General features: G+C 47.9%; 1 pseudogene; it reads left to right on the top strand.

Annotated features, from left to right (window-relative positions):
- Positions 1-10,342: 10,342 nt before the first annotated feature.
- Positions 10,343-11,526, top strand: LOC123799223 (threonylcarbamoyl-AMP synthase pseudogene; annotated as a pseudogene).
- Positions 11,527-19,195: the final 7,669 nt, after the last annotated feature.

Below are 19,195 nucleotides of genomic sequence, written 5' to 3' on the forward strand. Positions count from 1 at the left end.
AAGTCTGCTTCTCCTTCTTCCTCTGTCCCTACCCGCCCCCCCCCCCCACCCTGTGCTCATGCTTTCTCTCTCTCTCTCTCAAAAAAAAAAAAAATAGTTACAAACTTTAAAATGATCCAAGTGGACCCAATCTAAGAGCATGAACCCTTGAAAGCAGAGAACTTTCTCTGGCCAGAGGTAGGAGAGATTTGGCAGAAGTAGAAGTTGGAGAGAGTCCAAGTGTGGGAGGGACCCCACCACTGACGGAGGGTGGTGGGCAATGTATAAAGCATGGAAATGAATGTGGGCAGCTTCTAGGAGCAAAGACCAGCACCCAGCTGACAGCCAGCAAGGAAAGAGGGACCTCAACCCCACATCTGTAAGGAGCTGAGTTCAACCAAAACTTGACTGAGCTTGGAAGTGATTCATCCCGAAGTCTCCAAAAAGGAATGCAGCCCTGCTGACACCTTGATGTTGGCCTTGTGAAACCCAGAGCAGAGAAACCGATCCAGCCAACTGGGATTTCGGATCTACAGAGGTGGGATAATAAATCTCTATTACGTTCAGTCACAAAGTTTGGGGTAATTTGTTCTGGCAGCAATAGAAAACGCACGTATTTATGTGTATATGGTATTTATTGGTTTTCAGTGCCTTCCTACCAGGTAGCGTAGCTATGCAAATGGTGCACAGTGCTATTTATCATTTTCCACTTACCCTGCTGAGGCACTCATTCACTATCTTCGTGCCTCCCTGTACTGCATTGTTTTTCAAGGCTCTCTGGGAAAGACACTCCTTTTTCGGGAGCCTGGCATCTGGCTGGGGCAAGACGGCATGCGTATTGCTTGTTTCTGAGGCTACTGATCAATACTTACCATTAGGACGACAGCTCCATGCATCACTAAACTTTGACCTCAGTGCCCCAGAGCAGTCCCAAGATGCCAATTGATGTACAGGCAATATACATATTCCTCAAATGCAATACCCCTTTCATAGACTTCCCTGAATTAAATTTTAGAGGCTTCAGGGATGGCAAAGTAATGTTGCTAATGTACTGGCAGGCCCAGGATATTCGGAACGGATGCTTGGATGAAAGTAATTGTGTTTATGCTTCTTAAAAAGATCTTTCGGATGGACACTGTGTTTGGATTGTTGACCAGACTGTTTCTGCCTTCCACACAATGGGTGGTGTGGGCAGAAAGTGTCCCTTAAGCCCGCTAAGTACACACCTAAGAAACCCAAGACCTCAAAACGAGTGGTTGGCTCCCCTTAGAAATCACAAGGTAGGGCTAAAAAGGGCCTAAAATAATGTAAATTGTGCTTTTTTTAAATCCACAACTTTTGGAATTTTATGTCCCCAGAAGTATGTATTTTTCCGGGAATTCTTCATAATGGTGTGCCATCACATACCATCCTGGTGCACTGAGTAAAAGGAGATGATGCTCCTGTTTTCCTGCATCTGTCCAAAAGAGATCAATTGCCAAACCGTTGTTTGGATTAAAACCAAACGGTTAATTTAATCAAGCTTTCAAGAGGCAGTTATTTTGATTAAAGGAATCATATCTGAGTGGCCTTTGGCAGCTTCTTATCTCCAGTCAGTGGGTCCCACACATTTAGCTCTTCTGTGGAACCAGGGGACATCCATTGCCTGAGTAAAAAAGGGTTTACTGGAAGAGAAGACTCATGAAATCCCATTGAAAAAAAAAAGTATAGTTGAGCCTCATAGGGACTGAAAAGCCATTAGGAACCAAAAAGGCTACTCCCTCCATCTCTTTCTCTCATGTCTTTCTAGAGCTACCTGGCTTCCCATCACTGCTTTCCTCCGAAATTCTCTGCTCACTCACTGGTGTGGCCAAGGCTGAGAATTCTAGCAGCCTTGAGGTTACATCACCTTTGGTATTGGACCCACCACCATGATTAATTTCATCCTGAGGCCGAATTCTAAGCCGCTCAATTTTAAATTCGCAGGAAACAATTTGATTGGCTTGGTCTGGTCCGGTGCCTAGCTCTGGTCCGGTCAGCTGTCCCCAGCATGAGTCAGGTGTCATAAGGCATGCAGGAAGGGCTGGCCCCTCCAGGTGATGGATAGAGCAGGGAAGAGATAAAAAAAATAGATGTCTTCAGAATTTTTTCTCAACTGATAATAGCAGATGCCCCTTTGCCATGTCTTTTCTTACCAATCTGCAAACTTTTTAAGGGTAGAGGATTTTTTTTCATCTTTATCTTCACTACCATAGGCCAATGCCTCATCGATAGATGCTCGATAAGTAAAAAAAAGAAAAAGTTGATCCTGCCCACTTCCAGTCGTACATACGTGGTTCTTACCATGTTGGCCACTACCCATGTGGGTGCTGAGGCAAGAAGAAACGGGGTATCACATGGGCTGACCACGCCTAAGTTCTTTCTTCCAGCACTGCTTGGGTTAACAGTAACCATTATGCATTCTCCATTTTCCAAGGGGCAAGCATAATATAAAGTGGTTTATATGTCACTATCCCACTTATGCAGTATGATACCCCTGTGAGAAAATCAGAGTTCAGAGAAGTTAAGTAACTTGCCCGGGGTCACACAGCTCAAAAGAACTGTGGCCAATTCTAAACCGAAATCTATAGCCCCCTCCCCGTCAAAGCCTTGCATTTTCCTCCCACCTCTGTTATGAGGAGTTGGGAAAGAGGCTGAGAGATGAAGCTAAGACAGAGGTGTTGGCCGGGTCAATGCCAATTTTGCGAACTAAACAAAATTGTTCCATACTAACAGTTTTCGAAAGCTTTTTGAACATGGCCTTGGGCCTTTCATGGTTCTGAGGTTTTCCAACAACTCCTCTTAATTGAGTCTTTCCAAGCTGAGCTGCAGGATTTAAGTAATTCAACAAGAAAAGAGTTCTCAGATTCCTTCTTTCCCTTTAAGCTGGGTGAGAATGTGTCTCCCAGCTTCCTGCTTTTAAACACTGGAAAACATTCTGGGAATCTGAGACCAGACCTGGGTCAGTGCTGCCATTTTTTATTGTGCTTTGCAGAGCAAGGGCTGAAATCCAGGCTGCCCTCCCCCTACTATGTCTTGTACCCTGACACCAGGTGGTATCGTTCAGAGGAAAAGGTGCCATGTTCTAATTCACATCTTGGGGCACCCTATAGGTGCACTGTGGGCTAGGGGAGGGTCAGATGGGTATAACATTGTTTCAGATTCCCTCTGCTGTAAGTTTTGATTATGACTTGTGATAATGCCATTTCTGGATCATAGCTCTAGTGTCTGGCAATAGGAATCCAAATTCTGTTAGTCATTTTCAAGGGAGAGAGGGGTTGACATTAGTGCCTGAAATTGGGTTCCCACCTGTTGATAGGTGGGTGGGGTCTTCTCCCTGCCACTTCTTGCCACTTCTTAGCTGGTCTCCCAACTCTGTACACACAGCCCCTAACCCAAACCACAGGAGACAATCTTAGCACTCTTGGAAACAATGGGGAAAGAAAGTAGGACTTGGTTAGCAAAAGGACTTGGTCAAGACCCAGTCTAGAGCAGGTCTGTATTAACCCTGAGAAAGGCTGGCTTGCCTTAGGGTTCTCTCTTTCTGAAAGAGCACAAAGCCAACCCTTCACCCAACCCCCAGGGCACGATAGGCCTAGCTAAGGGGTTATATGGTATTTATGGCCTCTTTGCTTTTATTTGTGGTACTGTTAAAATGCCTTTCCAACATGCTGCCGTGATTTAAATTATGTATATGTGCTCATCCTGAAATATATGCATTTTGGAATGTATTTGGAACAGAAATAGGATTTTAAAGAAACAGAAAGATTGTGGGTTCCAAGAACCCTTTCCTCCTGCTGCTACCCTGGGTTCACTCAGTACCTGGAGCTTTGTATTCATGGCGGTACCTGGGGAGTCCCCAGGCAGGAAAGCATAGTGGTTATAGATGATGGGCCTAGAGGAACATATCTGGGTGGGTCCAATCTCATCTCGGGCACTCACTAGCTGTATAACCCTAAGCAAATGGCTTAAATGCTCCAAGCCTCCTTTTCCTCATCTATAAAACAGAGATGATAAAAGTTTCTTCTCCATGACCTCACTGTGAGGCTCAGTGGAATAATGCCCCTGGAATGCTGAGCACAGAGCCGAGAACAGTTAGCCCTGTAAGTGCCACTTCTCTCATCTCAAAACATGAACCTAAATTCCAGTTGAGAACCAGCTGAACACCTGAGTTTCTGTCCTCTTCTACTGGAGGTCCCCCTTTACTCCATATGAATGCCCTCAAAATATAATCCTAGTCCCCCAAACCTCCCCTGCCACACTGCTCCAGAACTTCCAGAGTAGTCCTGGTTCCCATGACGTCACCTAGCGTGTGAGCACGCCTTCGCACGTCGGTCTCCGGGTCCCGCAGGTGCCGGGCAAGCCGGCGAGCTTGTTAACGAGGGTGCGAAGCTGGGAGGAATGGGGTCTCCGCTGCCTGTGCCTTAGTTGCAACGTTGTGTGGAAAAATGAAATGCTGAAATCTCAGGACGCTGGTAAAGAGGAAAAGCTCATGGCAGCACATTTTCCATTCTCACATATAATTGCTTCCGTCTCGGGGGTGTAACAAAACCTCCCAGCGGCTTCTTTTTATCAAAGGCAGCCTAGGGTGTCATCAGCATGTGGGCTGACATGGGGTGAGGCCGTCCTGGGTCGGCTGCTACCAGCTGGGGGACTTCAGGCAAGTCACGGAACCTCCACACACCTCAGTTTTCTCCTCTATACAATGGACATAATAGTAGCATCTATCCAACACACTTGTGTTTTGAAGATTGAGAGAATGAACATAAAGTGCCTGGCACCTAGGAAGCCCTCAGTAAGTGTACCTCCTTGCCAGCACCGTCCTCAATTATTACCTACATCTTGAGATTGCCGAGTATAGAAGATCTGCAGAGCCATCGGTCTGCCGCCCAAAGTTGGTAGTAGTAAGTGGTATTATAATGTCTCTGCTCTGAATATTAACTATAAAAGCTAATAATTCTTTTCAAAATATCCCAAGGGCTTGTCTCATTCTGTAAGGTCTCTGGTGCGTTCCCCTCACCCTATGAAAAGATGGTTTCCTACAGCAGACACGACCAGTTGTCACCCCAACTGCCAGGGCCCCTTCTTCCTTGTGAACAGAACCCCAATTCTATTCAAGCAGCTATGGGCCTAACCCCAGGGGAAGAGTCATGATTGGTGCAAGTCACTTATGGCAGTCCCATTTACCTTCATCTTAATTGGTCTAAGAGAAGGCATGTGATAAGATGTAAGGAAGGGAATGTCTCCCGATGAAAGGAGAGAGGAGTGTGAGGTGAGCCTCATTTTGGTCCCTGGCATCTTCCTTCCTGCTTTAGATACCGTCATGTGAGGATGTGATGCTTGGAGCTGCAGCTGCCATTTTGTGACCATGTGGTTACCAGCATGAGAGCGACAGAGCAAAAAATGGGAAGAGTCGAGATTCCTAAAGACATTGCTAAGCTGCCAAGTCAACTGAGGCTGCTTGCCTCCACACTTCTTTTTTGGTATATAATATCTTTTCTTATGAATTGGCCTATTAATCTGGTTTTCTGCTTAATCGATTTACTCCTTTTTTGTTTGCCAAGCCTGCAGAATGTCTGCTATTGAAATTCTCCCCAGATATAAAGACATTCAGTTCCCATTTTCTTCCTCTACATTTGGGTAATCGAGTGTTTTTAAATAAATTCCACGCTCACCATTTTAGTGAAACTGCTCTTGAAAAGGTCACTAATGACCTCTTGATTGACATGTCCAATGGCTTCATCTAATTTCCCATCCTGCTTAACCTCCATTGCGTTGGACAGCTTGACCACTTTCTTATTCTCCAAGTGAGGCCCTCCCTTGGTGGATATCACTGCTCTTTCTAGGTCTCTGGTCCGTCCTCTGTGGTTCCTTCTTTTTCTGCCTCTCAACTCTGCATGAACCCCGACATTCTGCCCTTTGTCTTCTCATCTCTCACCAGGCACTTGCCCTGAGTGCCTCCTGCACGTCTAAGACTTCGGTTATTACCTGCGGGCTCTTGTGATTCCCATATCTGCATCTCCGGTGCCTGTCTTTCCTCAGCACCGGATCTGCTGTTCTCCCTGTGAACAGGATGTGTCCACTTGGATGTCCCCACAGGACCGTCAGCACCATATTTGTAAACTGAACTATGTCCCCTACAAATTACTTCTCCTCTGTCACACACCTCACCACTCACACTAGCCCTCAGCTAGAAACCTCAGAGTCATCCTAAGCAACGCCTTCTTTCCCAACACCTGATTAATCATCAAGAATAAAAATGTCCCTGTTCTCAGGAGTCTGTTGCAGCTTCCCCATGTTCACTGCCATGGCCTCCAGTCATCGTTTCTGTCTTGCAGAAGTCTCTCACGTGCCTCCAATATCCCTCCCCCGCCCTTCTCCAATCATCTGCATTGCTGTTAGAGTAGATTTTCTAAAAACAAATGGAATCACTTCACTGGATTTAAAATTTTCCAAAGGGGTGGATGTGTGTGAGAGGGAGTGGGGGGAGGGGGGATTGTATTAGCCATCATGCCCTCGAGATCAAGTCCACACTTCATCACATGGCACAGAAGACCTTCTAGTTACTCTGGGAACAGACTGGATTTTGTGTTTTATCTCCTACCAGCTCCCTTCCACCTTCCCCTCCTTCTCCGCTGGAGCTCCTGGGGAGCTTCTCGTTATTTCAAACTCTGATTAGATGCTAGATTCCTATTCCCCAGCATTCTGAACTTCCAGCATCCTTCAGCTCGCAAATCAAACTGCACTTCTTCCCCAAAGCATTCCCTAAGCCTAGGACTAGGCCAGAGTTTCTCAGCCTTGGCACTGCTGACACTTCAGAGTGGATACTTCTCTGTTGGATAATTCTCGGCCATAGACTGTTGGAGTCTGTTGTCGGATGGGCAATCATAGGACGTTTGGCAGCATCGCTGGCCTCTACCTGCTGGATGCGAGCAGCACCTGCCTCCCCCAGTTTCCACAACCAAAAGTGTGTCCAGATGCTGTGAAATTCTTCCTGGAGGAAAGAATTGCCCCCTCTCCCAGTTGCAAGCCATTGAACGAAACCAGATCTCCTTCTTATCATCCCATAGCCTCCTGTCCTTCTCTGATCATAACACCCATGGCACAGTTTTGAAGTGACTTGCTGATTGTCTCATCTGTTGCAACAGAATGCTATCTCCAAGAGGGCATCTCCCAGGGCCCGGCACCCACTAGGCATGTAGTCTAGCTTCATGAAAGAGTCAGCTCCCTGATGGGAGCGACCTTGTCTGTCCTCTGCATGGTGCTCAGTGTGGTGCTGGCACACATAGGGCCTAATAAACATTTGTCGAATGAAGGAATGATTCAGTCATTCTATTCAAACGCTTCTTTCTCTGTGAAACTTTTATTAGTATCCCAAAGTTAGAGTCTTTTTTTCTCTTAACCCCATAGTATTTGGTGCATGCCCCTGTCACCCAGCCCCTACTATGTTGGATATTACAATCAATTTGGTAATACATGTTTGTAGAAATGAAATCATACTCTCTGGGGCGCCTGGGTGGCTCAGTTGGTTAAGCGTCTGACTCTTGATTTTGGCTCAGGTCACGATCTCAGGGTTGTGAGATGGAGCCCGCATCAGGCTCTGCGCTCAGCACGGAGTCTGCTTAAGATTCTCTCCCTCTTTGGGGCACCTGGGTGGCTTAGTCGGTTAAGCCTCTGCCTTCAGCTCAGGTCCTGGGATCGAGCCCTGTGTTGGGGTCCCTGCTTAGCGGGGAGTCTGCTTCTCCCTCTGCCTCTGTCCCCCCCCCCCATGCTCTCGCTCCTGCTCCTACTTTCTCTCTCAAATAAATAAATAAATCTTTAAAAAAAAATCATGTTCTCTGTATCTTCAGGTTTCTCTCTCTTGAAACAGAAAAACTAGGTCCGTTCCTGTGCCCAGGAATGTCATGCGCTACCTTTTCCTTCAACTACTGCACCTGTTCTGCCCCTGGCTGCTCTCAGCCACACCCACCACGCACACACTCATCCATCTTCCTTAGCCGACTTCGAAGAGGAGGAACAGCTCAGAGCTGCAGGGCATTGAAGACCCATGTCTGCTTCACAGCCCCATTTTGCCTCTCTCTTCCCTGACTGTGCTCCCAGCAATGGCAATGAGTTCTGAGAGGTCTTCCTAACATATGGGGCTTGCTCGCAGCCTCTCCCGGGGACGGGAGGCAGCACAGCTCCAGCATGCCCCCCACCTGATGACTTGAAATGCAAGAGGCTGCAGTGAACCCCAGGGCGGAAAGGTGCCGGGATATTCCTGAAGCAAACAGACATTCACGATGGTCCGAAAGGAGAGCAGCCTTCCTTTGAGAGGAGTTCATACTCAGAGAAGAGTAGGGTAGCTTTTGTGCACGGTAGATGGTTAATATGCATCCTTTAGTCACAAAGTCCTGTGGGGAGAAGATGCTGAAGTTAATATTTATATTTGGCATCCAAGCCTCTGCATAAATAACAGCATTGAGCCCGGGTGTTTGGTTTGAGGTCAGCTCCATTTAAACAGCCAGGCCAGGTGCAGACACACATGCTGGATCTTTGAACTCTGTGTGTTGCAATCCAGATGTTCGGCAGAGGTGATGAACTTGGGTCACTGATAGTGAGAGAGTGTGTAGTGCTCTTCTAGCATCTTCCATGGGGAGCCCTGGACAGTAGACTTGGCCCTAAGCCCACTTTCCTCGCCAGAGTCAAGAAACAGTAGCAGCTGCAGTTGTTGCTAGGGATAAGAGACCATCCACTGGGGAGTTGAGATAGCCAGGACAGGGGGTGGGTAGCACGAGGGAGGTCACGAAATTGACCGTGCTTAGCCTCTGCCCACGTCTGAATCACTTGGAGACGTTCTGCAACGGGAAAAATATTAGGCTTTTAATGACAGCCCTGACAAACATGATCCGTATGACCAAACTGGTCTCAAAAGCAACTGCTATCATTTCTTAAAGGAGGATTTGTCAAATGGCACATTGCTCATAGGGTTTTCCTAGTCCCACACTTTGCCTCGAAAACGTGCGCAGAGTGAGGGGTTTGAACTTTCTGAATCTAATGCAAAGCCCATATGTTGTTTGGGTTTTGTTTGTTTTGTTTGTTTGTTTTTATGGTTGCAAAATATGTTATAGAAAAAAGAACCATATAGCAATAAAACGGTAATGTAAACAAAATCCCCCAAAAGCACGCAACATATTTCTAATGAAAGGAAACAACCACCTTCGCTGTATCCACAAAAAATTTTAAAATGATGAAGAGGAGCCGTTTCATTCACAGATTGTGGTATCCTACTGTTTACTGCTCTCCACATGAGTATTTTTGAGGCATGAGTGGAAACGGGAGTTTTGCAAACGCAGCAGCTCCTGGCATTGCGAAAACAACGTTGATGCTGGTTGGCGGCCAGGCAGCTTGAATTCTGGTCTTGACTGCTGACCCCCCGCTTCCTGGCTCCCAACCCCAGCACTCCACTCGGAGTGCTCTTGTCAAGGGTACCAGTGACCTTCTAATTGCTAAATCCAAAGGGCATTTTGCAGTCCACTTTGGACCCGACCTCTCTTCAGCAGATGACATAATTGCCCACTCTTTCCTCCTTGAAATCCTCTCGCTCCGTGCTTTCAATGACACCATCCTGTCCTGGTTATTCTCTGGCTTTCCCTTCACTCCTCAGACGCTCTCTAGGCTGTTCTTCACCAGTGGCTACGAGCAACTGCTGTGGGCTGAGGTCACACGCTGTGTGGGCATTTTCTTATCAACTCCTCACAGCAGCCCCGGGAGGTGGGACTTCCTGGGTCCCTTTTACGGACAAAGAAAGGAAGGCTCGGAGTGATGAAGGGATCTTCACCTTTTTGGTCAATGGCTAATAAGCAGCAGGATCGGACTTCCCATCTAGGTCTGTAGGAATCCAGAGGCAAGTTCTCAACCGTGACACTGCAATTTTTCTTCCTCGGAGAGCCCCTTAAACAGAAGTATTCTCCGGACTTCTGTGTTTGGCTCCTTTTTCTTCTTTCTGCCCTGTCCCTGCAGGGATTCACCCACAGCTTTCCTCATAGCACCTCTGTGCTATCTTCAGCCGAAATCTGTCCTCTGTTCCTCCTCTCCAACTATTTCCAACATATCTCCATTCACATGGGCCACAGTCACCTGGCAGGGCTGGTGGACGACTGCTCAGCTGCCAATCCTTTCCTGACGATCGGCTGATGCCCGCGATCGCTAAAGGAGTGGCCATGTGACCCAGACGGGAGATTTCTGGGAACGTCTAGGAAAAGTTTTCTCTCCCTTAACTTGACACATGAATGATGGTTTCTCTTCTCCTTCTAGATATTGCTGTGCCTTGTAATTATTAGAGTCATGACAACCATCTGTAATCATGAAAAGTAGGTCAAATCTAATGAGAGAAGAATGGCACCTGGGACCTTCATGACCAGCCAATGGAATCTTGTCTGGGACAGGGGCTTCCAACTATGTTATAAACAATACATTTCCTTATTGTTTGTATAAGTTTTTGTTTTGTTTTGTTGCTGTTCCTTGCAGCCAAAAACTTCCTACATGATACATCAAATTCATCATATCTATAGCTCAACTCAATTATCTCCTCCTCCAAACAGCCTCCCCTCCTATAAGTCTAGCTCTGTTAATACCGCCATGGTTGACTCATGAACCCATGTCAGAAACTTGGGCATCATCCTTGACTCCTCCCTGTGCCTCACTCCCAAGGTCCACTCATGAGTTAAGTCCAGGAGATTTATAGGCAGCTGAGGGCCACCGTGGGGTTGAGCTCTGTCAACTGTTCTCCTCTGCCTGTGGAGCCCAGCTCAGGCAGCGCTGGGGGCCCAGCTGTCGCAGCTCCCCAGCAGCCAGGCCGTGCGGACCAATGGCCCAGATCACGCACAAGGGACCAAGGTGTTTGGGCCGCCGTGGCCGAGCTGCGCCACGGCACCATGGTGGCCGTCCCCACCGACACACTGTATGGCCTGACCTGCTCGGCCAGCTGGGCACTGTGTACTGCCTCCAGGGCTGCAGCCACGCCAAGCTGCCGGCCTTCTGCCTGAGCTGTGTGGCTGACGTCTTCAGGTGCTGCCACGTAAGAGCACCCACAGGGCTCCTGAAAGACTTACTACCAAGACCAGTGACCCTGGTATTGGAACACTCCCAGGAGCTCAGTAAGGACCTGAACCCCTTTCTTCCTCTTATAGGCATCTGGATTCCTGACCCTGCCTTCATGTAGGACTTGGCTCAGGTGTTTGGGGCACCATTTGCTCTCATAAGTGCCAACCTCAGCTCTCAGGCCGGTTCTCAGAATGTCTTTGAATTCCAGAACTTCTGGCCTCAATTATCCCTGGTTATTGATGGGGACCAACTGAGGATGGTCAGAGTCCTGAGTATCGCCTGGGCTCAACTACGGTTGACTTGTGTGTATCTGGAAAGTTTGGCATCATTCATCCTCCAAAAGAAGTATGGGCTGCTCCCCTCACAGGGATCCTGCTTGTGAATCCCGGTGGAAGGGAGGACCCAAGGATGGATGCTGGCCACTATGTGTCTGTCCACTGGTGACTGGCAAGAGCTCATTTACAGAGGCCACTGGGGCTACAACATCACTAGTCTGACTTTTTAAGGCAACGTGTCTTTCTGAACACTGTAGACCATGCCCCAAGCTGGGGTTTAGTCTCACCCCTGGTGGGGGAGGTCTTACATATTATCTATAATTTCATATATCAGCCAAAAGCTAACTAGAGACTTTATTTGAGAACATTCCTAGGATGCCCTTATTCTTTTTTTTCTTTTTTAAGATTTTATTTATTTATCAGAGAGAGAGAGGGAGGGAGAGAGAGTGCACAAGTGGAGGGGAGGGGCAGGGATAGGGACAAGCAGACTCCCAGCTGATCGATCAGGGCTCGATCCCAGATCCTGAGCGGAAGGCAGATGCTTAACCAACGGAGCCATCCAGGTGCCCTGGCCTTGTTGGAATAAGTTTCTTTTTAAAAAATACGTTTGAAAAATAATGTAAAGAACAGACTCGGAGCCGAGTCAGAGCCTCTTCTCTGATGGGTAGTGGCATTTAAGGTCCACATCAGCGAGGGCACCAGCTGTTTAAAAGTCTCCAGTGACTGAAGGCACGTGTTTGTGCACCTGAAGCTGGAACCAGGTTTGGATAAAGACTGTTGAGCCCCAGGCCCAATACTGTTTCCTCTGACTGGGGAGGCTGGTGGTATAGTGTGTTTTAATGCCCGGTGGAGAGACTCATCGGTTTGGACTAATGGTGGGAAGTGAGGTCAGTTGGAAGGGGTGGGAGCAGGGACGTCCAAATTTCAAAATCCTGGGGGGCACCTGGGTGGCTCAGTTGGCTAAGCGTCCAACTCTTGGTTTCAGCTCAGGTCATGATCTCGGGGTAGTGAGATCGAGCCCCGCATCGGGCTCCGCACTGAGAGTGAAGCCTGCTTCGGATTCTTTCCTCCTCCCTCTGCCCCTCCCCTGCTTGCACTCTCTCAAAAAAAAAAAAAAAATTGGAAAACAAATCTCTATTATTTTTCTCAAAAAAAGCGGGGGAGGCGCCTGGGTGGCTCTGTCGGTTCAGTGTCTGCCCCTGGCAGGGTCCTCGGATCCAGCCCTGCAAGGGGCTCCTTGCTCAACAGGGAGTCTGCTCTGCTTCTCTCTCTCCCTCTGCCTGCCGCTCCCCCTGCTTGTGCTCTCTCTCTTTCTGCCAAACAAATAAATAAAAATCTTTTTAAAAATGAGAAAAATAAAAAAGCCCAGGAGATTCTGCTGCTGAAGATCTCTCATTCTTTCCATTAACCCTCTCCTTGTTCTTTTCAGTTCTTTGCCAGTTTACTGTCCTGCACTCTCTCATTTTGAGACGTCACCACCATCTATATTGCTCCCAAAGAGATTTTAAAAACTCGGTGCTAATCCTCCAGCTTCCTTGATTACAATGTGTCGATAGCCTATGCCTATCTTCAAGGTAAACTCCGGCCAGTGCGCACAGTGTGTAAGCTGCATCAAGACTGGGCTTACTTCTCTGGACTGTCACCTCCACTGCTCCACATCAGCTTAGTTCTAACACCCTGATTTCCTTGTGGTCCATGAGCCACTGCCCCTTAGTGTCACTGCATGTGCGGTTCCCTGGGCCTGGGCGCCTCCCTCTCTGAGGCCGCCCTGGACAATCCTAGGGGGCCAGCACATTCTCATGCCCCTTGGTTTGCCGCTCGTACAGCAGAGCAGGCATACGCTTCATTCTCTCCCCTCTCGAGTTGTATTTTGAACCCCATCCCAAGTCAGTCTCCATCAGTATGGTGCTTCCCCTCTCTCCAGCAGTGAATCTTAAGTTCCAGACTCTCTAGTGTTGCAGTGTTAAGGGAGGTGCCTACCTGGTCTTGGGGCATCTGTTCATCACAGGTTGCCATAAAGACATCCCTGGTTTTCACTTCATGGCCTCTTCAAGTTCAGGCGTCACTTAGGCGATGCTCACACCATGCTGGGTCCCTAGAATCTCTGCCAGGAGGCCTTGGCTTCGTCTGCTGGGATACCACCACCGGTGCACCTGTTCTGCAGTCTTGCGGCCTTCCCAGGATCCCCTTCATGGACAGACCCTCCTGCTCTCCGGCCCTCTGCTCTCTCCCCCTAATTAACTCCTTGTCTTCTCTCCCCCTCCCAGCACCTGTGAAGAATTTTCTTGTCTGGAAATAGCAACCCCCTCCACTTCCTTCTTTGGGACATTTACTTATCCCCCTGCCTGCCCTGGGTTGCCCAAGGGGAACTTTGAGAGTTTAGAATTCTGGAACACGAGAGGCAGAGACTGACAGGCCTTTTTTCCTTCTACTCTGTCCGATTTCTTCCTTAAGACGGAGAGCCCAGGCCCAATAAACTGCTTGGGAAAGAAGGAAGATACCGGGAGGCAAGAAAACCCTGATGATTACGATCACCTGGCCACCACGGTCCTCACCACCCTGGAAATGATCTGCACGTGTACCCGTTTCTTGCAGACGGTGTGCTCCCGGAGCCAAGGCCTGCCGCGTCCTTTATCCCGCTGTTGTCAACTTCTGGTATCAGGCCCATAGTGGGTGCCTTGTAAATAGCTATGGAAGCTGAGAATGAAAGAGGGGAGTGGACTTGAGAGTCAAGGACTCCTGAGTGAACCCTGCCAGCTGCCTGCCTCGTTATGTGGCCCCGGGGTGAGTTACTTCACTTCTCTGTCCATGGGCAGTAGCAACAGCGGGGATACGACACATAGAGGGGGTGGGGGACCCCATACTCCTCAAAGGTCTCTGGTTTCTACATTCCCCTTTTCCTAGCCTTCCCAGATTCTGGTTCCATGATATGCTCTTCCCTCACCCTTTAGTTGGCCCAAACCTCTCTATCCCATGCCTCCCCCTGCAAGTTCATTTTGTGTGTACATGGATTTTTGCTTCTGCTCTTTCACGTTGGGTCCCTTCCCTTCCTCCAGTGAATGAGTTTCAGGATTCTTGAGTTCCAGGGATTCCGTTTGTGACAAAATACAAAGAACTTAGAATTTTGGTTCCGTGCCCTGGCTCTGGGATGTTGGACAAGTGTCTGAGTGTCAGTCTCCGCACCTGGACCACGGGAATGATGATAACTAACTCGACTAGATCCTTCGGAACAAGGGCTTGGGAGCCCAGACCGTCTGGATTCGAATCCTAGCCCTGCTGCTTTACAAATGCACCAGGGCAAGTGACTACTTTGTCTTAGTTTCCTTAGTCATAAAAGGGGCACCATCACAGAACCCACCTCACGGGGTTTTTGTTAGCATTCATTTCATGAAAACACCTAACGCTTTCAGACCACACCTGAGTAAACACTCCATATTGGTTGGTTATCCCTACCCCATGGGTGGCCTCTCTTTAGCCACTCACCAACTTATGACATGTGTACTATTCGTGTGCTTGGGCTGCTATGACCAAACACCACAGACTGGGTGACTTAGACGACAGAAATTTGTTGTCTCTCGTCATGGAGGCTGGACGTCCGAGATGACGGTGTCAGCGGGGTTGGTTTCTCCTGAGGCCTCTCCCTGACTTGCAGACAGCCTCCCAGTCACTGGGTCCTCACATGGCCTTTCCTCTGTGTGCACACGTCCCTCATGTCTCCTCCTGTCTTATAAGGAAACCAGTCACATTGTGGACTAGATCCCATTGTAAGGGCCTCGCTTTAACTTAATCACTGCTTTCAAGGCCCTATCTAAAATACAGTCACTTTCTGAGGTGCTGGGGGTCAGGGCTTACTATATGAATTTGAGGAAGAACACAATTCAGTCCATGACAGTGAATAAACAGACCCCCACATTAGATGTCCTGTGGGTGAGCCTCTTCCTTAATCTAATTCTTTTTTTTTTTTTTAAGATTTTATTTATTTATTTGACAGAGAGAGAGATGGCCAGCGAGAGAGGGAACACAGGCAGGGGGAGTGGGAGAGGAAGAAGCAGGCTTCCAGCGGAGGAGCCCGATGTGGGGCTCGATCCCAGAACGTTGGGATCACGCCCTGAGCCGAAGGCAGACGCTTAACGACTGTGCCACCCAGGCGCCCCCCTTAATCTAATTCTTAAGGCATCCCAGGATGTTTGGGTTCCGCGGATTCTGTTTGTGGTATAGGAGAGAGGACGCGCCGTCAGAAAAGCAGGTTTTGAAGGTCGGGTTTCAAACCTGCTCGTGGGTCTATGGCCTTAGGCAAGTCTGAGCCTCAGCTGTGCACATCTTCATCCTAAGGAGAGGGATGACGTAACTCTCACCGAGGGGGCAGCGAGGATAAGGGCAGCCAGGTGGGCAAAAGCCCCCGGCGGTTTTTCCCTTGAACTAAAAGGACACAAGTAAATGGATTGTCTTGGCTCTCCTTTCTACCCTCAAAATTCTGTGACTCTGATTCTACAGGTAGAAAGTATCAAGGTATCAAGGACAAGCTGCTGCGGAAGCAGTTTCTGGACCGAAGGCATCAACAGCTATTGTTGAATCAGTGAAGGAAGTCACACCACCATAGGGAACCCCGCTCGGCATGTTCCTAAGGCCCCAAGTGGAGCCGTGCCAGTGCGTCATTCATTCCCTGGGTTCTGGCACGCCTGTCTCGTCCGACTCGGCAAGAGCTCACTGTAATGTGGGCCCACAAACTAGGTGTACCAGGGCCAGAAAACCTCTCCGTCTTTAAGAAGACTCTGGGGTCTTCTGTCAGAAAGGACTGCTTGAGCTTCCATGTCTGCTCACCTTCCCCAGGCACCCTCCAAAACTGGCTGGTCTTTTGCCGATGAAGCTGTGCTTTCACGAACAGCACGGTGAAGAGAGAAATTAAGAGGTGGAGCTGGGGGGCACTTGGGGGGCTCAGTCAGTTAAGTGTCTGACTCTTGGTTTCAGGCTCAGGTCATGCTCTCGCCATCTTGGGATCCAGCTCCGTGTCGGGCTCTGTGCTCAGCGCAGTCTGCTTCGCATTCTTTCTCCCTCTCCCTCCCACTCCCACTCTCTCTCTCTTTCTCTCTCAAACAAATAAATAAATAAATAAAACTTAAAAAAAAAAAGAGAGAGAGAGGAGGAGCTGGGAAATCAGGTGCTGAGTTTGAACTCAAACCCTGTCCTGGACTCCAGGCAAATCACTTCCCTGACTCCGATCCTTCCTCTGTCAAGTAGGGCGATAATAATAGTTCTTACCTCACTGGGTCATTTGGGGTTTCGATGGGGTAATAGATGTAAAAGTGCTTCATTCATTCCACAAATAACTTCTGAGTTCCTACTATGTGAAGGAGCGTTTTCTACACTGTTCTAGGCACTAGGGATACAGAAACAAGGCAAAATCATTGTCCTGATAGATAGAAATTAAATTCTAGTGCGAGAGTCAGACAAAAACAAATAATACATCATGAAATGCTAGACATAATAATGATAGAAAGAAAAATAAAGCAAGATGAGGGGAAAACTGACCAGAGGCTATGATGTGTATGATATCTCAGTCAGGGAGGTCCTCTCTGAAGGACATTTAGCAGACATCTGGACAATGAGAGAAATGGAGCCATGGTCATGCATGGGGGAGAACAGATAGAAAGGCCCGAAGAGGTGGTTGGGCTTGGCAGGAAACCACAAGAGGCCAGTGTGCCTGGAGCTGGGTTGGAAGTCGATGAAGTCAGTAAGCCTTGAAGGCCAGGGTCAAGATTCTGCATTTTAATTAAAGTGTCAAGAGCAGTCATTAGAGGATTTTGAGCAGGGGATTGCCTTTGTCGTGGACATCCCTCTGACCACCGTGTGGAGAAGAGACTTTAAAGAGCTGTGGTTTTCACAAAGCTGATGGACACATACTTCCTGCTCTCCACCTCTTGGGCATATGGTGGGCCGCACATCCTGTCACTGAGCGGGCCCAGGAGCTGTGGCCAGTGAGCAGAAGTCAGGAGTGTCACTTACAGGCCAAGCCGTTCATTAGTTGCCGGTGCAAGTCTCTCCAGAACTCCTCACCCCCTGTCTCTGTGACCAGCAGTGCTCAAGTGGAAGCTGCTCCATCGGCCTGGGGTCTAGAGGGAGGAGGTATGGGACAGAGCTGCAGCTCGCCTGCAGCGGGCATGCCGCTTCTGGGCATAACCTAGCACATTCGGACAGGTGGAGGGAGCGAGAGGAGAGGGAGGGAGGCCATTTAGGCGGCTGAAAGGTGATCCTAGCTTGGACCGGAGTGATAGCAATAGACATAATGAGACGTGGTCCGATTCAGGATGTGTGTGAAGGTCAAGTGCAGAAGATTTGCTAATGGGCTGGATGAAGGGTATAGGGGTAAGAGAGGAGTCAAAGATGCTTCTAAGAATCAGGGTCTAATTGTGTGAGTTACTAAGGAGAACACTCAGGAACGCACAGGACCACCCACAGTGCTAGGCACACAGCTAAACTACAAAATGCTAGCTCTTGTGGTTAATATTAACACTGGGGCGGGCAGTATGGAATGTAGAGGCTGGAGGACTTCTCCATTCTAGAATGACAGAATGATCAAAAGTCAGATTTACTAAAATAATTTATACAGAATAAAACTCTTTTGGTGTATAGGTCTGGGTTTTGACGAGTGCATTTTGTCTTGTAACCACCCCCACAGTCAGGATGTGAATGACTTCCATCTCCTCCCCAAACCCCCTTGTGCTGCTCCTCCGTTTGGTCAAACCCTCCTTCCACCCCAACCCCTGGCAACCACTGATCTAGACATTGCCCATCCCTATAGTTTTGTCTTTTCCAGAATGTCATATAAATAGAATCGCACAGTGTGTCACCTTTTGAGACCAGCTTCTGTCCCTTAGGATAATGTATTTGAGATTCATCTGTGTTGCATATGTCGGTAGTTTGCTCCTTTTTCTTGCTGAGTAGTATTCCGTGGTGGGGATGGACCCACTCTTTGTTTTTCATTCACCAGCTGAAGGGCATTTGGGTTGCTTCCAGATTTCGGTGATATGCATAAAGCTGCTATAAATATCTGAGTACAGGTTTTTGTGTGAACATATGTCTTTATTTCTTTTAGTAACTTTCTAGAAGTGGGATTGCTGGCTCATATGGTAAGTGTATGTTTAACTTTATAAGAAACTGCCAAACCGTTTTCCCAGAGGAACTGTACCATATTGCACTCCCACTGGCATTGTGAGGGTCGCTGAACTTCCTCCCCAGCACTGGGGATTGTCAGGATTTTTTGATTTAAGCCATTCTAATGTGCAGTGGTATCTAATTGTGCTTTTAATTTGCATTTTCCTAATGAATAATGATGCCGAGTGTCTTTTCATGTGTTTATTAGCCATTCACATATCCTTCTCAGCAAAATGTCCATTCAGATCTTTTGCTCATGTTTTCATTAGGTTGCTTATCTTTTAGTGTGTAGTAAAAGTTCTATATATATTTTGGATATGATTCCTTTATCAGATATGGACTTTGCAAATATTTTCTCCCAGTCTTTGACTCGTCTTTTCATTTTCTTAACAGTGTCTTTCTAAAAGAGCAGTTTTTAATTTTGATAAGGTCTGAACTATCAACTTTTCCTTCTATGGATCATGTTTTTTGTATCACGTCTAAGAAATCTTTGTCTACCCAGGGGCACAAAGGTTTTCTCCTGCATTTTCTTCTGGAAGTTTTATAGTTACAGGTTTTACACGCAGGTCTATGATCTATTTGGAATTAATTTTTATAAATGGCATGAGGTCTAACCCAGGACGATTTTGACTGGTGATATTTCCTACTGTGCCGGAAGCCGATCAATAAAACGCCATAGCTCTGAT

Source organism: Ursus americanus, chromosome 14 (genome assembly GCF_024610735.1).
Source record: "Ursus americanus isolate L20-20 chromosome 14, mUrsAme1.1.p, whole genome shotgun sequence".
In the NCBI taxonomy this organism is placed as follows: Eukaryota; Metazoa; Chordata; class Mammalia; order Carnivora; family Ursidae; genus Ursus; species Ursus americanus.